The following is a 20,930-nucleotide window of genomic DNA, read 5'->3' on the forward strand; positions in this document are numbered from 1 at the left end:
GCATAGGCCCTTATAGTCCAACACCAGTCACATGACTCAGCACATGACAGCAAATGCCTACACTGGTTTCTTAATTTGCAGCAATACCTAGTTGAAATGTATGCCAATAGAGTTACACTGGTGTAATCTATCAGATGAGTTACAGATTTAAATTACATTTTTATGAACTTTCTTTTTTATAAACAAGTACAATTTAGAAACTTGACTTCAGATCAACACAAAATTGATGATCTGATACAGATGCAGCAGCCAGCTCTGGGCCAAATCTGGGGAAGTTTTGGCAAATGGCTTTCAAGTTATGTTTTTTAAATGTAAATCTGCCCCCAACCGTGCAGAAAAGAAATTGGGGAAAAAATAAGCCTTGCTTTTCTTGAAAGTGGTTGAGTGGTTGAGTGGTTGACTCCACTCACATTGAGAAAAAAGGAAGGAATCCAGGTTGCAGAGGCTGAAATATTAATTGACAAAAAGGCCTTTCAAAAGGGGAAAAACAACCACTTTGTTATAAGACTGAGCATGTGTGGAACATGCTTATCAGCAAGTGTTGCAAAGTAGATACATTGTTGCAGCTTTGTGGGCTGGGAAGGGAGACATTTGGAGGGCAATGAAAGGCCACACTTGTCAAAAACAGCTCTGATAATTGCTTTGTGTTTGGGTGCAAAGTGGTTAACTGATGAAAAAGGAATCACTTTCTGGGATTTTCCCTAGCTTGGTGTCACTTTGTGAATAGCAGTGAGGAGAAGAGGGTATCCTATAGGCCATCTTGACTGCTGCCATTGTTGGCATTCAGGATGTCCTTTGCTGTGTGAAGCTTGGCATCCTTTTTCCTGCTGCAATGCAGTCATTTCCTGGCATTTTGAATCAGAGATACAGGAAGCAATTTCCCATATTCATAAACTGGAGCTTTTTTTAAAAGAACTGGATCATATTCTACTACATCCAAGAATAGTAGACTAGTATTGTTGTGCATAACAGTATATGAGTAACACACGGCTCTTGTCATCCAAGAAAGGTGAATGACCAGGGAGCTGCTTCTCTCCACAAATCTGTTGCCTGAGGCATTTGCCTCGCTCTGTTTAATGATAAGGACAGCTATCTGGGAATCCTGGTGTCAAAGTTCCATAGCTGGTACTATTGCTGCAATTATCCATCCAAATTGCAAAACAAGAGGAAAAAAATGTATTTTGCCTTTTATCCAAAATTTACTACTGGATACTTTTTCCACAAGCATCAACCCTGTCAGGGAAGAAATGTTAGTTGTCTCCTTTTAAAGATGACCATTCAAAAGCCAAAACTGAAATTCTCTCTACCCTCTGCATGGCCTGTATCATCTTCAATTTGGTCTGACGCTGCCTATGGCTGTCAGCATAGAAACTCTGTCTCTGTGGCCCTCTGGAATGATGGGTAATTCAAAATAAACAACTCTTATTGTGTTGGGTATTTCAGGAGCCCTCTGATAAACAGGGCTAGGGATGAATGCTGACTTAAATGGATGAAGCTCCTTATGTCCTCAACCAGTGCCAACATGCTGGGCAAAATGTGCCATCTGCAGCAGGGTGCTATTAGGCAAATGAATGTTGGGGAATTTGTGTGTGTGTGTCAATAATAATCGTGGAAAGTAAACAAGGAATTCATTTTCCATTCAGTAAGAGTTGGCAAGAAAAATGGTGGCAATCAGGTGGCATCCCAGCCATATATCACTCGGCTGTTCAGAGCAGCAAGTTTTCCCTCTCTCCACTTTTAGTAAAGGAACAGTATCCATGCGGTGCGATGTTCCTTTTCATAAGCAGGTATTTGTGGGATGATTGAATTCCTTGCTCTTTTCCTAGATGAAGTGCAGAAGGGCAGCCAAGATACGACAGGCACCAGGTCTGCTGTGGGCAGGTGGCTGTGCTTATTTGGCAGGGATAGACAACTTCATTATCTATGGGAGGGCAGTATTTTTTTTACCTCCCCAGGATCTTGTCAAGTAACAGTTGAACCTCATGGCCTTGAATGTGTGGGGTGGGGGGTTGAAAATGACTAATTGAGCCTCCAGAGGTCTCAGGGAACATAGTTGACGGTATAAATTTTATTTTGAGATGCCTTCGCTTTTAAAAAAACTGCAAAAGCATTGTATTATACAGTGGTGCCTTGCTAGATAGTTACCCCGCATGACAGTTTTTCGCTAGACATTGACTTTTTGCAATCACTATAGCGATTCGCAAAACAGTGATTCCTATGGGGGAATTTCACTGGACAGTGTTTGGTCCCTGCTTCGCAAACCGATTTTTGCTAGACAACGATTTTGACAGCTCCCTCCGCGCTTGCAGAACAGGTGTTTTCGGGACCTATGCTTCACAAGACAGCTATTTAAACAGCTGATCGGCGGTTCACAAAGCGTCTTTCCTATGGCCGATCTTCACTGGACAACAACGATTCTTCCCCATTGGAACGCATTAAACAGGTTTCAGTGCATTCCAATAGGGAAATGCTTTTCGCTAGACAATGATTTCGCTAAACAGCGATTTCAGTGGAACGGATTATCATCGTCTAGCAAGGCACCACTGTATGTCTTTAAAAGGCAACTGAGGCCTTAAAAGGCTGCCTTCCCCAAATATAATTTAACCACCAGTCACTTTTCCTCAGGCTTTTAATGGCATGCCACTTCTTTCCTTTGTGGGGTAAAGACAACATTTGTTCAATTAGTCCTCAGTTTGCTGATCTTATATTTTTTGAGGTGGACCCTAATTCACCAGAGATCTTGACTGCTGAACACACAATTGCATGTGAGGATATGTCATCAAAAAGAGGAACAATATGAACTTCCTCTGGCAATAGCGATTCCTAGTATTGTTGAAAGAATGTGATTAGATTTGTGGACAGGGTGGCCACAGGCCTTCTTTCACAGAGGACGGTCTTCCACTTGAGCCAATGTTAGAGGACAATCCTTGAACGAGTCCTCCATTTAAAGGCCTGTCCTGTGCATTTCTGTTTTTATAATGAAGAAACATAAAGAAAGAGATCAGGCACCTTGAAATTGCCCACTCACAGTGAATACCTGGATTGTAGGTTCAGCAGGCACACAGGCCATCTTGGTGCAGTCAAATAACAAGCACTGGAATTACATGTAAATTACAAATGTCTTTTCTAACTTTGCATGTGTACATATAGCATGTACAAGTTTATGCAAACCGATGACCTCTTTGGCCTTCTTATTTTGGTGGCAGATGTCTCTTTTTAAAGTGGTCACTCTAATTTTAGATCCCTAGCAGTGATGAACACTGTCCTGTCAGGAAGACCATCACCAACAAATGAATGCAGAGAACAGAGAACAACAGTGGCCACCAGGAATCCAAGTGGGGACTTATTAATTAGCAGCAATTTGCCACTGTGAATTACATCTGGAAAAATGCATTAAAATGGGTTAAAAGCAGAGATGAAAAACAACATGGGAATGAAAAAATGAACCAAAATGAAAAACAATATAGAAATTTCACAACCCAATGTGAAATGAGGAGAAGAATGTAATGTGGGCAAGGCTGTGAAAAATTCAATGGACACAGAGATTTTTCCAACCCTACCTCTGATGACCTTTCAAACAGAAGACCATCCTCTAAAGTAGGATATATGGCCACACTACTGTACTCTGATATACATATATATATTTGTTCAGCAAAGGAAGGGGAGCACCTCTTTGGGTCCTTTATGGATGTCCATTTGGCTGTAGCAGCCTCCCACTTCTGCAGGGAGGAATGCAGCTGGGCCATTTCCATTCAGTAATCTGTGTAGGCACATGGATGGCACATGTGGGATCAAGGCAGCAGCTAACATAAGAACAAGCAATGTTATGTCTGGCTCCGGCAAACTCTCTAAGAAGCACAGAAGCAGCTACCCTTCAAATTTAAATGCTTTATTACTGAATAGTTCCTTTTTGAAGTGTTTTGATTTTATTTTTATCATATTTTAGCACAAACCCTTTTCATGTTATAAATTAAGTAATGGCAACAGAAGGGTGATGGAGGCTTTCTCCTTGATGCATTTCCTTTAAAGAGATTTTTAAAGTTTACAATGAAAAAAAAAGATTGTGAAAAGCTGTGTTGAATTATATGATACACTGAAATTAAAATGAAATCCCGGAGAAATTATCATGCAGTCATGGGTTGATATGGACTGAGTGATAATAAATAAAGGTTAAAAGGACACCGGCAAGTCTGTTTTTTTTTTCATGGTTTTCCACTTTTTCCCTCTGTTGTTTGTAAAAAAAACTTAGAAGATTAAAAATAATATTTCTTTCCCTATTGATTTTTCTTTTCCACATTGGAAAAGAAGTATTAATATATTTTCTGTTTTTACAGGGGCACTAGAATGAATAGAGCAGTGCCATCTCTTCCCTTTGCTTTCCTTTTGCATCAGCATTGTTGGGAGCTCCTGCTCCATAATGAGATGCCTCTTGGGGGGACGGGAGCTGCTGCAGTCACCTCTCCATAGATGATGAGTTATTATAGTTCCCAGCACTGGCATTCTTTGCCTGATTCAAAGCAATGGAAATCTTTTCTTCTAGCTCTTCTTCAATGGTCATATAGCTACTTATTGTAAAATAGGATGCAAGATTTTGTAATCGCAATGAAATCTCATATGTTTGAGATGTTGACCAGTATTGTGCTGAACCAAAGAGCTACCAAGCAATCCAAGGAGCAACCACAGAGAGATTTAGGTATAATCCAGTTCAGGCACAAACGAGAGTCTGTCATGGCAGAGACCAAAGGTTTGTGGTTGGGAAAGAGATTCATGAAGGGCACCAGACATTGCCTTCCATGTCTATACCATCCAGCTCCATCATATTTAAGGAAGGGCTTACTCCCCAGCCCCAGTGCCCAGCAAATCTTGTCTGTGCAAAGCAGCATTGTGGTTGCTGGGAATTCACCTCCAAGTACATATACATCTGACATGGGGGGGGAGGAGACTGAGGCAACTAAAGTGGGCACTATTTCAGAAGCATGTGACACTGAAAGACAGAGCCTCATGGCGCAGTGGTTAAACTGTTGTATGTACTGCAGCCAAAACTGTGCTCACAACCCGGGGTTCAATCCCAGATAGCCGGCTCAAGGTTGACTCAGCCTTCTATCCTTCTGAGGTTGGTAAAATGAGTACCCAGCTCACTGGGGGACAATGTTGTAGCCTGCATAATTAACTTGTAGACCACCCAGAGAGTGCTTGAAACACTATGGGGCAATATACTGTATAAGCAGCACGCTTTACTGAAACAATCCCTGCCCTTCCAGCTGCATTTGCCCCACCAGTTGCAATTACTAGTAGTAGTGATGACATATTAGCAATCACTGTTAAGAACATTTAGTAAAAAACTGGATCCCGTAGGATCTTAGAATAATTGAGTTGAAAGGGGACTATAAGGCTATTGCTTCCAACCCGCTGCTCTGTGCAAGGATCCAAGTCAAAGCATATCTGATAGATGGCTGTCCAATTTTCTCTTGAATGTCTGCAGTGTTGAAGTGCTCTTCTCTCAAAAGGTATGAATCTGGAAGCATTTTCAACATTGTGCAACAGATGCTTGCATATTTGAGTGCATGCACTACAAGAAGGTGATCAGGCATGAGCAGGACCTAGGCCACCTCTCCAATAGTAGTGTGCTCAGCTACCTGAGGACTCTGCACAGGGCACTGCTGCTGGCAGATGAAGTGGGTACTGTGGGGGACAAGTGGGTTCCTTCTTGTGAAAAATAAGAGTCATCAGAGGGCAGAGGTTGATCCATCAGCCCATGGAAGCAGGGAGTTAGATGAGCAAATAGCAAGATGTAAGAGGCAGCAAATGCCAGACTCTCATCTCAAGCATAAGTTCCAGGCTCGCCTGGAGGAACTTGGAAGGGTGCATGAAAGGCTTCTGAAAACATAAAAATGCCAAGATTACTTGTTGCCCAGAGGAAAGGAAAGCCTTGGATGACCAGCCATTCTCTCTGGTGGAGAATGGTAGTTTCCATAGGTTTGTGGCAGAACTGACACTGCATTACCAACTGCCATCCAGAATGACCTGTAGCCCAGGGTGGCACCAGATTTATATTGGGCTGTCAGACAACTGGTACAGCAGTGATTGGCCATGGCACAGGTGGTACATTTTGCACATGACATCTGCAGCAGCAAGGGTGCAAAATATGCCTGTCTCTCCCTGACAAGACACTGGTGAGAGGTGGAGGCATCAGGTATAGAGGAACACACAAGGGTAGGATACAGGTAAACTTGCTTGAATGTGTCTGTGACACTGGGGCAGCCACATAGCTCACAACATTCGAGAGGCTCTGAGGAACATGCTACAGCAATGGAGGCTAGCTACAGAAAGGCAAAATCTGTTTGTGATAGACAATGGGATGAACATGGTGGCAGCACTGCAGCCTGGGAAGAGGAAAGGGGTGCTGCTTTCATTCTTTCAACTCCTACTCCAAAATTGTGCTCACTCATTCAACGGTGCTGTGCCCCATGCTGTTGGCACAAGCTACTGTATGTGCTGGTCCAGTGTGTTCGCCCACTCCCCCAATGTGACCTTTCCTCTGCATCCGCAATGCTCCTGGCATTTCTTGCTGGCATTCGCATTGTTCAGGATTCAATCAGTATGTCCATGGCAGTCATTTCCTAACACCAAGATATTGCTTGCTGTTGGTGTGCAATCTTTATGTTTGGCACAATCACTGGGAAGGTGTCGGAGGACACAGGGAAATCCTTTAAAAATCTTTTGTGCGTTTTTTTAAAGGGAAAATTTATGACTATATAGTACTCATCTTCATTGTAGCAGAAATTCTAAATTTTTAAAATTCTGATTCTGAAGAGCTGTAATTCCAAACCCAAATTCCAAAATCTGAATCGAAATGTTCGTGCTACTGCATGTTCCTTGTATATTCATCTGTGGCCTTGAGTGCAGGTACAACTAGAAGAAGTTCTTTTATTTGACTTAATTCTAGCAACCCTTGAAAACAATCTGTTTGGAGATAACCAGACATTAACAATGTCATTATTTTGAAAGCTCATTACCAGTGTAATTATCACCTTCTTTTTCTCATGTCACCTAGTCCTGCAATGTATATGTAAGCCTGTGTATATCACCTGTGACCTGACGATTATGCTCCATATACCCCAAGAAGTGGATTGTAATCAATGAAATGTCACAATGAGAAACAATCTGTTTGTCTTTATGGGACCACATTATTTTATTTTATTTTATTTTCTAATTTTGTACTTGGAAATTTTAAACCATTCCCTTTAATATAGAATGAGTGGGGATGATGTTGATGATAATGTGGGAGCAGAGTGATGATACATAAATGCCTGCTGCTACAGCGATATCCACCCACCACTCATTTTTCTTCTTTGGTGGTTACATTGCCTGTATATTCCTATTTTAGGATGTTCATCCTGTTAGTTTAATAAAAAGTAAGGCCCTGAAAGGATTAAACTGAGTTTTTAAAAGGGAGATCTTTCTTCAAAGACATAACCTCCTCCAAGAGCTAAAACATAATAGAGCTGAGGAGGCTTGTTAACACAATAATTTCTATGAACCAAGCATGAACACAATAAATCATCTCCACAAATAACATACAATAAACCTACTGTTCTCAGAACAAAAGATAAAACTTCCCCCTTCAAAATAAGCTTTTCCCCTGAATACTATTCACAAGCACCCATAAATATAATATTGAACAAGCTGCCCATGCTATTCAAATGACAGCTTCTTCTATCTGGGAAGAAAATGAAGTTTAAAAGAGAAATATATTATATATGGCCCTATTTTTAGATACTAATGTGGTGGTCTCGTAGAGGGCTATATATGTTCATGTAATCAGCACTTTGTATGAAATGAAATGCTAAAATATGCAGTCTTTAACAATGCACATGTTTACAGAAGTAGTATAGATTTTTGTCTGTACTGTATGGGTCTTTCTGTGGCTCTGCATAAAGCACACAGTTGCTGGGGTACTTAGCACCACCTCTTTGGCTTTAAACTATAGGAATTATGACAGGGCTTTGGAATTCTGGGAATAAACAGATCCACCACTTTTCCAAGGGGACATAGAAAGAGAGGAAGAAAGAGAGGTGAGAGGAAGGAGGGGTTGGAGAGAGAAAGAGAGAGAGTAGGGAGGAGGGGAAATGAAAGGATATTATTTTTTTGTATCTGTCATTTCCCTGCTATCTCCCATATGACTTCTTAATCCATCAGAATGCTGGGAAGATAATGTTTTGGGCGAAATAACATGAGAGAGAGGATAGACTCCCAAGGACCAATATCTTTATTGCTCGGAGGATAAACGGATTATGTCAGCCATTTTCTGTTGCTGACAGCTTTTCTTATTAACCGATTTTATTTTTTAATCTTCCGGGGAAGAAATATGGTTTTATGTCACAATAAAACGCCGGTCACATCTAATTCTGCCCTCAAACAAACAGATTTCTGAAAGCCTTGCAGAGAAATTTGAAATAACTTTAAAGAGGGGTTTTTTGGATAAAGTCTTTATCCAGAGGCTTGTTCAACTGCAGTGTAAAAGGTTTAGAGTTAGAGAGGGAGAGTGAGTAAGAGAGAGAGAAAAAGAGAGAGAGAGAGAGAGAGAGAGAGAAAAGTCCCTCACAGTTGTTTTTTCCCTGTTGATCCCCATTAAAAGAAACTCTTCATTGTGATGTACTCAAGGAAATACAGCTCAGACGAAAGAGTCATATGAATGTTAACAAATATGGCTATTTGTGTGGCTTATGCTCTCGTCGGGCTTAGAGATGTTGCATGTGACATCCAGAGAATGAAGGAAGCAATCATTAGAATCCTAGCAACCTGCTTAACCGCCTTCTTTCAAACTCCCCCTTTTGATCTGACACTTTTACTTCCCCCTTCAGTTTTGCTGGGATTACTGTGGAAGATGCTAATAAAAGTATTGCGTGCATTGTGTAGGCAGTGAGATAAGAAAGTCTCTTTGGATAAAACTTTGAAGTTTTCAGTAATTCACACGTGTACTTGTTGCTCCTCTGTTCCCCACTAGGAATCTGAAAGATCCCACAGTTTCATTTCTGTTTCCGCTTCTTTCAAAGTCCTACAATGGTGTGTCTCATGCGCCTATCCTATCAGCAGCAAGGCAAGGCACCAGTAAGCTAATCATGCACACATTCTTACGGATGTTGCTCTTCACTGGCCCTCATTTACAAGGGGCTGCTCCACTCACAGATCCAAATTTTCTTCCATTCCACAATATAGGATGCCACCTTGCCTGTTATGACAGTAAATTCTATATGAGAGGAGAAATGATGAAAGGAGAAATGGAGGTTAAGGAAAGCTTTTTAAATGTGGAAAAATATGCTTTTCCTTACCCCCAGTGGGCTATTCCAAGCTAGCACCGTTTTCAGCCAGCAAACTCTGCTTAGGTAAAACTTTTAGGCAGGGGAAAAAATCAGCTAAATAATGATGTCATAAAAAAGCTGTCTTTGGGAGACATCTAGTCCACAATTTTGGTTAGAACTGGACACAGAATGTTAAACCATATTAAGCAAATTCTGAATGCAGTCTACAAACAAACAATGTGTTATTTCCAGAGGGCTAACCATATTTGTCTGCTGCAGCAAAAGAACAAAAGGTTTTTGTAGTATGTAAAAGATTAAAGCCCTATTTGGGCATTGTTATACTCTGCCCTGTGACCACATTTCAAGGGGAATGCCTAGCCTTAAGCCCCTCTGTTGCTTTTCCCCCACACCTCAAGCAGTCAGTCTCAGGAGAAAATACTGCTGCTCATATGTAGCCTCTACATATGTGCAGATTTACATGTGAACAGAACCCTTCTTCAAACCCAGTGCTCAAACTGTGCAGAACATAACAAGAGACAGAGGAAGCTAGAAGATCTTCTCTTAGCATGGTTTATTTTATTTATTTTATTTATTTAATTTATATGCCACCCACACTACCCAGAGGTCTCTGGGTTACAGTGTCAGGTAGAATAACACCTGGACAGCGCATAGGAAATATATTATGGCATAGGCTTTTGTGGACTGGAAGTAATGTCACCGGATGTGTTGATAAATAAATAGTGTTTGTGTTTAGTTGTTTAGTCGTGTCCGACTCTTCGTGACCCCATGGACCAGAGCACGCCAGGCCCTCCTGTCTTCTACTGCCTCCCGGAGTTGTGTCAGGTTCATGTTGGTTGCTTCGCAGACACTGTCCAGCCATCTCATCCTCGGTCGTCCCCTTCTCCTCTTGCCATCACACCTTCCTAACATCAAGGTTTTTTCCAAGGACTCTTTTCTTCTCATGAGATGGCCAAAGTACTGGAGCCTCAGCTTCAGGATCTGTCCTTCCAGTGAGCACTCAGGGTTGATTTCCTTTAGAACTGATAGGTTTGTTCTCCTTGCAGTCCAGGGGATTCTCAAGAGCCTCCTCCAGCACCACAATTCAAAGGCATCAATTCTTCGGCGGTCAGCTTTCTTTATGGTCCAGCTCTCACTTCCATACATCACGACAGGAAAAACCATAGCTTTGACTATTCGGACTTTTGTTGGCAAGGTGATGTCTCTGCTTTTCAAGATGCTGTCAAGATTTGTCATCGCTTTCCTCCCAAGAAGAAGGCGTCTTTTAATTTCAGGGCTGCTGTCTCCATCTGCAGTGATCATGGAGCCCAGGAAGATAAAATTTGACACTGCCTCCATATCTTCCCCTTCTATTTCCCAGGAGGTGATGGGACCAGTGGCCATGATCTTAGTTTTTTTGATGTTGAGTTTCAGACCGTTTTTTGCACTCTCCTCTTTCACTCTCATTACAAGGTTCTTTAATTCCTCAGATGAGTGTTATTCTGAATTTCAGAAGGATGAAGGTGGTGGTGGTGGTGGTGGTGGTGATATTGGCTGAAGAAGAAAAATTGTAAATAAAGAAGTTAGAGGAAAACTGATAGCAACAATTACGTTAGCTGCATAGCTGTGGCCATTCACAAAACAATGCAAGTGATAACATGAACAACCTTGCTTTGGTAAGCTAATTAACACGTATTTTGTGGTGAAAACAAGCAATTTTATTTAGGAGTTACAGTCACAGAAATACTGCAAGCTTGTTGAGTCAAACACGCTTCGGACGTACACATTCCACATGGAAATGTCTCAGTGACTTCTGGATGGAGAGAGGCCATGGGAATGGGGCTAAGATTAGTTTCAGGTGTCATGACTGAAGAGCACTAGTATCTCTATTCAAATTACTGAGCATATAATTGAACTTTTTGCAGCTTCATACTGTAGTCTTTCTAAAGTATTGTGGATGACACTATAAGGTCCTGTAAAAGCGTTGCTTGAAGATACAAAGATAAAACTGTCATCCAGATTTGTCGCATGACCCCTGTCCCCTCCATGAATGGATCTGTTATGTAGCCTGTTGTTACTAGTTAATTAATAGATATTTGAGGTTAGTGAGGCAGACCTGTTGCCCAAAGCCTGTGAGAAGAAAGTATCATTGTCCAGGACGGGTGCAAGTTGTTGAAAATCTATCACAATGGTTTTGTCTGCAAGCTAAAGGTGACAACTGCTGGTATTTTGTCATTGGGGGGGGTCTTCTGCCGTAGATAATTGCTAAGCACCAGTCGACAGCTTCTTATTTGCTTTTTAAATTCACAGGGCAGGTAATTCTGTTAAAGAAATGCCTAATGGAAATCAAATCCTTTATGTGTCTGTTGGTTATGCAAAATAGATCAGAGCCTGGAAAAGCTAAATTTTGGACTATATCTCCCATAATCCCCCAGCCACTATGATACATTCTGAAACTTGCAATCTAACAGAGTCAGGTGTTCCAAACTGTAGAATAGATTAATTGTGTGGTACGGCTCTACTGCAGGCAAGCAATCTTGTCATGTGCTTGGAGTAGAGGCACGCAACTATATTTGCTGGATTTAATGGGCATATAAAGTGGTGTTTATATGTCCAGTATAACACTGTGGACAATTGTTTCGAGAAAGTGAAACTGTTGCAAAGACAGGCCTAGGCTCAAAGTGATGGTGTCATAAAGGTTGTGGAAGCCCCAGTGGAATTTCTCAATTGTCTCTTGTCATGGCAAGCTTTTGGCCTATAATCAACCACATATAGTTTATCTGGGGGCTCAGAGCCTAAACTTAATCAGTGACATTTTCATCTAAATCAACACCAGCAGAAAAATCAACTCATAATATATGTTTAAAACATATCTAGCTCTTAACAAGCTCCAACAGCTGTGTTCTGTTTTCTTACAAAACAAAGGTGGACATTTTGTAGCCTATAGTCTACCTTTAGCCCATGAGGTGGATTGTCTTATCCAGTGCCCCTGCCTCCAAATTTAAAAATGGCCCCAAAAGGCTTATTTTTGCTCTTGGAGGCCTGCAGAAAAACTGTTTTTTAGCTTAAGGGCCTTGGCAGGGTTCCTCATTTTCACTGCCCGGTAAGCAAGGAATCCATCCCAGAAAACAGTGGGCAGCCATTTTTTTTACCTGGCGGCCATTTTGGAACCACCGATCAGCTGTTAAAAAATCATCGCTTTGCGATGATCGGTAAGAGAAACAGGGTACCGATCATCGCAAAGCAATTTTTCCCTATTTAAAACATTGAAATGCGATCACAAAAGCGATCACAAAAAGTTCGTCGGTATGCTATTTCATCGTTAAACGGGGCACCCGTTAAGCAAGGCACCACTGTACTTCTTTCTTTCCTTTTCTTTTTTCCAGAATGAGAGTTCATGGCCCTGTGAAGCTTTTGGTAGGTCTGTGGGCCTTTAAATTTTATCTCCAAATCCACTGAGATCACCACCTCTGTTTCAAGGGAAAGGAAAGGTCACAACTCAGTGACACAGCAGGGAAACACTCCTGTCTGAAACCCTTATGATTCACTGCTGGTGCTTGAAAAACTAGTGAGTTAGTTGGACCAGTATGTAGTTGACAGGGCAACTTCTGATGTTCTTCTTGGGCCCACACCACACGCTCCATATTCTGCTATTCATAAGATGGTGCAGTTCTGGTATAAACAGTAGGATCTTCAAATCCTCAAAATTATGTCTGCATTTTTTGTCCCTCCCCATATTTTGTTGGCCATTTATTGTGGAGGAGCATAGCCAAAGTGAACCACATTTATATGATGATCTTTTGCATCTATGTTGCAAAGAATGCCTCACTGAGTTCAGTAGGATTTACTCTCAGACAAGCAGGGACAGAAGAGTAAGACCTGTTTAATTCAAAGGGACCTCTTTCTGAGTACATAAATCAGTGGTTGTCATTATTAATCTCCATTGATTTCTAAGGAAACCATTTGATTCAATGTTTTTGAGAAGGATCTATGGAAATGAGTAGAAATGCCATTTTCATGCATTTGAATAATTGGGATTCTAAAAATATTTAGCTAGGTTGGAACATGCCCTTGATTTTTTTTTCAAGGTGAAACACTCAGGCTGAGGATTCAAAGATAGATGACTTGGAGCTCTTACAATAAATAAATAAACACATAGGTCTGTGAATCTTCTTTTTAATGACATTATAGTCATATTAATAATGCTTATAATATTAGATAATTACTGTAAATATGATAAAAGGATGATACGTGCTGATGGAAGTCTTAAGTAGGCTTAAATGGGAGGAAATCCTCACTGCAGACTCTCTATATATGTAGCCATAAAGCACGCACCATAAATACAGAATGCCATGGAAAATTGTGAGTGTGCAAACAGAATGGTTTGCACATAATGCATCTGGAATATTTGGCTTATTGTTTTTTTCCATTTCACTTCTTTCTTTATTAGTTTCTTTATTAAATTTATATCTTGCCTTTCTGCCAAAATGGTACTCAAGGTGGCTAACAAAACATTAAGCAACAGAATAACACCTGACCAGTTAACCCCCCTTCAGCAGCTATCCAACTTAAATGCTAAAGGAAAGTTTGAATCAAAATGCCTGCCAAAAGAGGGACAAAATAAAAAGGCAGCCCAGCTTCACTTGCCTAGGAGTTTCAGAACTTGAGAATAGTTGTTCCTCCAGCATTATCTTATCTAGACTCAGATGTCATAGAAAGAACAGCACCAATGAAATATAGCACCTCCAACTTCCATCCCAGTCAGGTGACTCAAAAGGGTACCATCATTTGTGGGATTGAAAGCCACTTGGAGGTCCAACAGAACAAAAGTATTTTCCTGCTTCAGCCTGTTCCTGGTTTAGATTGCCCACTAATATAACCAAAGCACTACCTGTTGATAACCATGTGGGTGATCATGGAACAAAGGAAAGCTAATTGCCTTAGAGTAATTGCCAAGTGGGTGACTTTGTAAAAGCAGCCTGGTTAAAATTTCTCCTTTCAAAACAAACAAACAAAAAAAGAAGGATTAAGCCCCAAGATGTTCCAGATGTAGTTATAAGGAATACCATGGGAAAGTCGAACGTCCCATTCATTGCAGAAAGTGGTAAAGGTGTGAGAGGTATAGGCAGGGCCATTGTCTGTCTTTAAGGCTTGAGGACAGCCCATAATTGCAAACGTATGTAAACAATGTTGTATGACATGGCGAGAGGTCTCACCGCGAAGAGGGGTAGCCCAGATGTATCCTGAATAAGCATCAATAGTTAGATGAACATAAGAAAGAGGAGCAAGGGTAGGAACATGAGTGACATCCATTTGACAAAACTGATTGGCATCTGTTCCTCATGGGTTAACAGCATCAAAAGGAAAGGAAATAGGAGACATAGAACAGGAAGAGCAGGAGGAGACAATGTCCCGAACTTGAGAAAGCGGAATAGAAAATTGATTATGGAGTTGTTTAGCACTCTGATGCAAAAAGGAATGGCTGTCAATAGATTTGGAAAAGAGGGGACACAAGGAACAAAGAGCAGAGTTTGCACGATGATTTCCCTCTGAGAGAGCATCTTGAAGTCCAGTATGAGATCAGATGTGAAGTGCAAAAAAAGGTTATGGCCTGGTAGTGAGGTTTTTAAAAGTGAAAAACAGGGAAAGTAAGGAAAAGTCAAGAGCAGGAGAAAGACAGGCATGTGACAGGTGAGTGAGAAGGTTAAATATATATTGAGTGTCTACAATAAGATTTAAAGGTTGATCTTGAAACATTTGAAAGGCAAGGATGACAGCAGCAAGTTCTGCACGCTGGGCAGAGGTCTGAATAGAAGTAAAACAGGTTTTCCAGGTTCTGGGAGGTTGCTGAAAGGTAATCACACCTCTGGTAGGCACGCCATCCGTAAAAATAGTTAGTGCATCAGGGAGAGGAGTAGCACTGAAAAGAAAGTGAAAGTGATGGGGTACTTGCTGAATGAATGTTAAGTGAGTGTCTTTAGGTGGATTAAAATGCATGTCGCCAATATAGTCTGCAGAAGCAATTTGATATGTTATTGACGTAGACATTATATGATCATGGTCAGCTTTGGAAATAGGTAAGTAACAACACAGAAGATCCCAACCTGTGAGTTGTTTGGTGCAATGGCGCCCTTGCATTTAGAGTGGAGTAAACATTTCAGGGAGAAGTGTTAGGTAAATAAAGCCATTCTGCTACAGAAATGGCTTTGTCAGACTTCAGGCTACACAACAACCCAGTAGGCAATTGGGGAGTGTTTAAGATAACCAGCTGCAAGAGACCAAGAGAAGGAGTGTGGTCAGCCATGATACGTCGCAAGGGTACATTAATTTGATGTATGGCATGTTTCAGAGCCTTGGTGATGGGTATGGAGTCAGCAGGAGACTGGTGTCCCCGGAGTGCGTTAAACAAAGATTGCAATTCATGAGTAGGAAGGCACAAAAAAGGACGAGCCCAATTTAAGTGCCTGAGGAACTGTTGCAACTGCACTAATGTAAACTGAGATGGAGTTTTTAGTTCTGGAAGAACAGAGAAGATGTAGCTTGCAACAGCTTGTGCCCTAGATAAAGATATGGAGGTGTGGTTTGTATCTTTTCTGGAGCTATGTGAAGGTCTTTTTTCTCTAAGCAGTTAGCTAGAGAATCATCGACAATAGTGGGGAGGGATTGCCCAGCCACCAAAATGTCATCCATGTAATGCTATACAAGCAATTCAGGATGTTCCAAGCAAAATTGCTGTAGGGCTAGATCCACAAAATGTTGACATAAAGTCAGGGAATTCAACATTCCCTGAGGCAAGACTTTGCACTGATATATTTTACTAGGTTGGGAATTGTTGTACACAGGGACTGTGAAGGCAAATTTTCCCTGTCTTGTGGTGCTAAAGGAATAGTGAAGAAACAGTCCTTGAGATCTATTATCATTAACTCATAGTTTATTTATTTATTCATTTATTTATTTTATTTCTATCCCGCCTATCTGATCATATTAGACCACTCTAGGCGGCTTACAGTAAAAACAACAATGTAATTTTAAGACTTTACAGCAGAAACGTAAATAAAAAAATAAAGAACAGAATAAGAAAAAAAAAGATCGTCAAGTGTTTTCTGTTGGGAAGGCCCGCCTATACATCAATGTTTTTAGTTGTTTCTTAAAAATGCCCAGCGAGGGAGCCGCGCGAATCTCAGGGGGCAAGTTGTTCCAAAGGCGAGGAGCCACCGCCGAGAAGGCCCGGTTTCTGGTCTTTTCCTTTCGGGCCTCTCTCGGCGTTAGGCTCCTCAGCCTTATCTCCTGGCTCGCGCGAGTGACACGGGTAGATCTAGGTGGGAGAAGGCGTTCCGCCAAGTATCGAGGTCCTAAACCGTTTAGGGCTTTGTAAGTAAGCGTTAACACTTTGAAATCAATGCGGAATCGGATGGGCAGCCAATGCAATGCGGCCAGAGTGGGGGAGATATGTTGGTATCTTCTCAGCCCACTGAGTAGTCTGGCCGCCGCATTCTGCACCACCTGTAGTTTCCGCAGCAATCTCAAACGTAGCCCCACGTAGAGCGCATTACAGTGGTCTAATCTCGAGACTACAAGCGCATGCACCAGAGTGGTGAGAGACCCCACATCAAGGTAGGGCCGCAGCTGGGCTATCCGCCTGAGATGGAAAAAAGCGGAACGGACCACGGACGCCACCTGGGTCTCCATGGTGAGCGCCGGGTCAAGATGGACACCCAAGCTACGGACCCCATCCTTGGCGGGCAGGGTCACCCCCCCAAAAATGAGGGAGTTTCCCTTGTCCCCAGGTGTGGGGGAGCCCACCCTCAGTACCTCCGTCTTGTCCGGGTTCAGCCTCAGCCCGTTCTCCTGCATCCATTCCTGTACAGCCTCCAGGCAACGCCGAAGGGACAGAACGGCATCTCCTGCAGTTGGAAAAAAGGAGATGTAGAGCTGTGTGTCATCCGCATATTGATGGCACTGCGCTCCACACCTCCTGATGACCCCTCCCAGCGGCCTCATGTAGATATTAAACAGCATTGGGGAGATGATCGACCCCTGTGGGACCCCACAATTAAGGCACCACGGGGCCGAAACATTCTCCCCAAGCTGTACTCTCTGGGGACGGTCCTCCAAGAAGGAACGGAGCCAAGCAAAAGCCCGGCCACCTATCCCCAACTCGGCGAGCCTCCCCAGGAGGATACCATGGTCAATGGTATCAAAGGCCGCTGAGATATCGAGGAGGACCAACAGAGACACTTTGCCCCTGTCGGCCTCCCTCAATAAGTCATCACACAGGGCGACCAATGCCGTTTCTGTCCCATGGCGCGGCCTGAAGCCCGACTGGAATGGATCCAGGGCATCTGTTTCATCCAGGAACGCCTGGAGCTGATCGGCCACCACCCTCTCGACTACCTTGCTTAAGAAAGAAACATTGGCGATGGGCCTATAGTTGCCAATTTCGTCCGCCGCCAAACTGGGTTTCTTTCTTATGGGCCTAATGAGTGTTTCCTTGAGGGCAGAGGGAAATCTACCCTCAAGGAAAGACCCATTAATTATTACAGTAGCCCATTCCGTTGTTGAGGGCCTGGCTGCCTTGATTAGCCAGGCCGGGCAGGGGTCCAAAGAGGAGGTGGTGGCACGACAGCTATCAAGCGTCCTGGTCACAGTGTCGGGCAATACGGGCTGAAAAGAGTCAAAAGACACCGGGCAAGACGGAGCGCTGGACATCTCAACTCGACTCACTGTATTCAAAAAAGGAGCGAGATCCCGGCGGATGGCCTCCACTTTGGATTTTAAAAATGCTGCAAATTGGTCCGGGGTAAGACTAGGGGGAGGCCTATCTCCCGGGTCAAGTCCGGATAGGTCACGTACTATACGGAATAGTTCCGCCTGCTGGTTGGATGCCTCACTTATCCGGTTAGCGAGGTAAGTTCTACTGGCAGCCTTTACCTTAGACTGGTAAAGGTTAGTTGCGACCTTAACAGCTATACGATTGAAAGCCGTCGGGTCCTTTCTCCATTTGCGCTCCAGCCGTCTCCTGACCCGCTTCGACACCCGAAGATCCTGGTTAAACCAGGGCGCCAGGCGATCGCTGCGGCGGAGAGGGCGTTTAGGTGCGATCGTGTCAACGGCACTAGTTGCGGCGGTGAGCCAGCCGTCAACCAGGGCCTCGACAGGAGTGCCAGCCAGGTCAGCCGTAACCCCTCTCATGGCATCCTGGAATCCAATCGGATCCAGTAGCCTTCGAGGGCGGACCATGACAATAGATCCCTGCTCCCTGCGAGGGGGGAGGGCCAACTTGAGGAAGCATTTTATTAGGTGGTGATCCGACCATGACAAGGGGACCGACTCAAGGTCAGTCACCATCGGTCCACTTTCACTCCCATTGGTGGAAAAAACCAAATCTAATGTATGGCCGCCCACGTGCGTAGGGCCGTTGACATGTTGGGACATGTTCAAGAAGGCCATGGTCTCCAAGAACTCAAGAGCTGGTCCAGCGGGCTCTGCCCCCGCATGCACGTTGAAGTCCCCCAAGACCAATAATCTCGGGGAGCCCAGCAGTGCCGCAGAGACAAAGTCCACCAGCTCCGGTAGGGAATTGGCTGGGTCGCGGGGAGCACGGTAACCCAGCAAGATCCCAATACCGTCCCTGGCCCCGATCCACACGTATAGAGCCTCAAGACCTGGTTTTACCACCGAGGAGCGCCTAATTACTTCCAGGTTGGATTTATAAACGATGGCAACTCCCCCCCCGACCCTCTAGTCTGCCCTGGTGTTGGACAGCATAACCGGGCGGGCAGATGAGAGCTAGAGGGGGACCCCCCTCTCCGCCAATCCATGTTTCGGTTATGCAGGCCAGGTCTGCATCTTCCTCCAGAATAAGATCATAAATTAGCTGGGTTTTGTTAGATACAGACCTGGCGTTCAACAACACCAGGCGTAGAGTAGAGGGTTGGCTGGTCTGACTACCTCGGCACTGGAGGTTGGTCTCCATCTCAGAACAAGGAACAGCCTTTAAACATCTGTCCCTTGTTCTTCTAACACGAGTAGGGAATGGAGTATCAGATTTGGATTAGGGAAGCCGCATTATAAAGGGCTCATAGGTTGAATGTGCTTGTTAACTTCCTGAAGATCGTGTAGCAAACACCACTTCCCAGATTTCTTTTTGATGGTGAAAACAGGGGTACAGTGGTGCCTTGCTTAACAATGTTAATTGGTTCCAAAAAAAATCGCTATGGGAAAACATCGCTAAGCAAAACACCATTTCCCATAGGAATGCATTGAAAACTGGTTAATCTGTTCCAATGGGAACGGATTACCGTCCTTAAGCGAAAATCACCATAGGAAACATCGCTAACAATGTTTCCCCCATTGGAATGCATTGAACCTATTCAATGCATTCCAATGGTTTTGCGATCTCCGTTTTCGCTATTTTTAAAGTGTCTTAAAATGTTTGAAATCTGTTTTAAATGCTTGGAAACGTTAGTGCACCTTGTAAAACCTTTGCAAACATAATTTGGCCTTGTTCTGACTCTTTGTAAATTTTTGGTGAATTTTTTTCTCCCCCATTGGAATGCATTGAACTGCAGTTTTGACAGCTGTCAAACCTGCAGTTCAATGCATTCCAATGGGGGAGAAAAAAATTCACCAAAAATTAACAAAGAGTCAGAACAAAGGGAGCCAGCGCTGCAAGGGTGGAAATGAGGCCCCACTTCCCTCGCCGATGGACCTCGCTCCTGCCCTTTGCAGCGCCGGCTCCGTCGCTCATGGTAGCCCTGCCTGGCAGCCCTGGCCTCCTCTTTATCTGGCAGCATAAGCATCTCCCACTGCCAGAGTCCCACTTCCCTTGCCGATGGAAGGTGTGCAGCCACCCAGGCTTGGAGCTAAGGTTGGCGCATCCCCCTCCCTCCCTCCCTGCTGAGCACTTTCCATCGGCGAGGGAAGTGGGGCTCTGGCAGTGGGGGATGCTTCTGCTGCGAGAAAAGGACGAGACGAGGGCTCCCGGGCAGGGCCGCCAGAAGCGATGGAGCCGCTGCTGCAAGGGCAGGAGCGAGGCTCTGATGGGAGGCCCCAGAAGGCGAGCCCCACTCAGGGCGGCGGCGGAGGGGAAGCCGCCCCCCTGGAACCTCTTCCACGGAGGAGGAGCAGCGCCCCATGCAGCCCGGCCCAGCCCACCTTTCCCACCCAGGAAGAGGCGGCCGCGGCCAGGCAGGAAGCAGCAAGATTGGCTGCTCGCCCTGGGTGGGGTGGCGCCGAGCACGGTGACTGGCCATTGGCACTTCCCGGGCAGGTTGCCCACAACAGCTTCCCTGCAGGGAAGGGGCGCTAGAGGAATGGTAGCAGGATTGGGACACACCCACCCATGAGCGCAGGGGTGCCCCACCTGTCAACCGGTCCACGCACGGCGCTTGCCCCCCCAATGGTCCACAGACCACTGACCTAATCATAACTAGGATTGGCTAAAATAACCCTTTGATCTTATGCTCTACCTCTAAGCGAGAGGGCAAAATATGGGGTTACCCCACCCGTTGGCAGCTGCCACATCCTGCCAGGAGTGTATGCACGTCACTGAAGCAGAATGCAGCTACAGCCTTTAAGCAGAGGTTTCCCACATAACCAGTACTGAAGCCAGATTAAAATGGATATACA

General features: G+C 44.0%; 1 long non-coding RNA gene across 1 annotated transcript in view; it reads right to left on the reverse strand.

Moving 5' to 3' along the window:
- LOC144587858 (uncharacterized) overlaps window positions 1-20,930 on the reverse strand; it is a 59,440-nt gene that overhangs the window by 12,502 nt on the left and 26,008 nt on the right. The window lies entirely within an intron of this gene.

This window comes from Pogona vitticeps, chromosome 3 (genome assembly GCF_051106095.1).
Source record: "Pogona vitticeps strain Pit_001003342236 chromosome 3, PviZW2.1, whole genome shotgun sequence".
NCBI classification, from domain to species: Eukaryota; Metazoa; Chordata; class Lepidosauria; order Squamata; family Agamidae; genus Pogona; species Pogona vitticeps.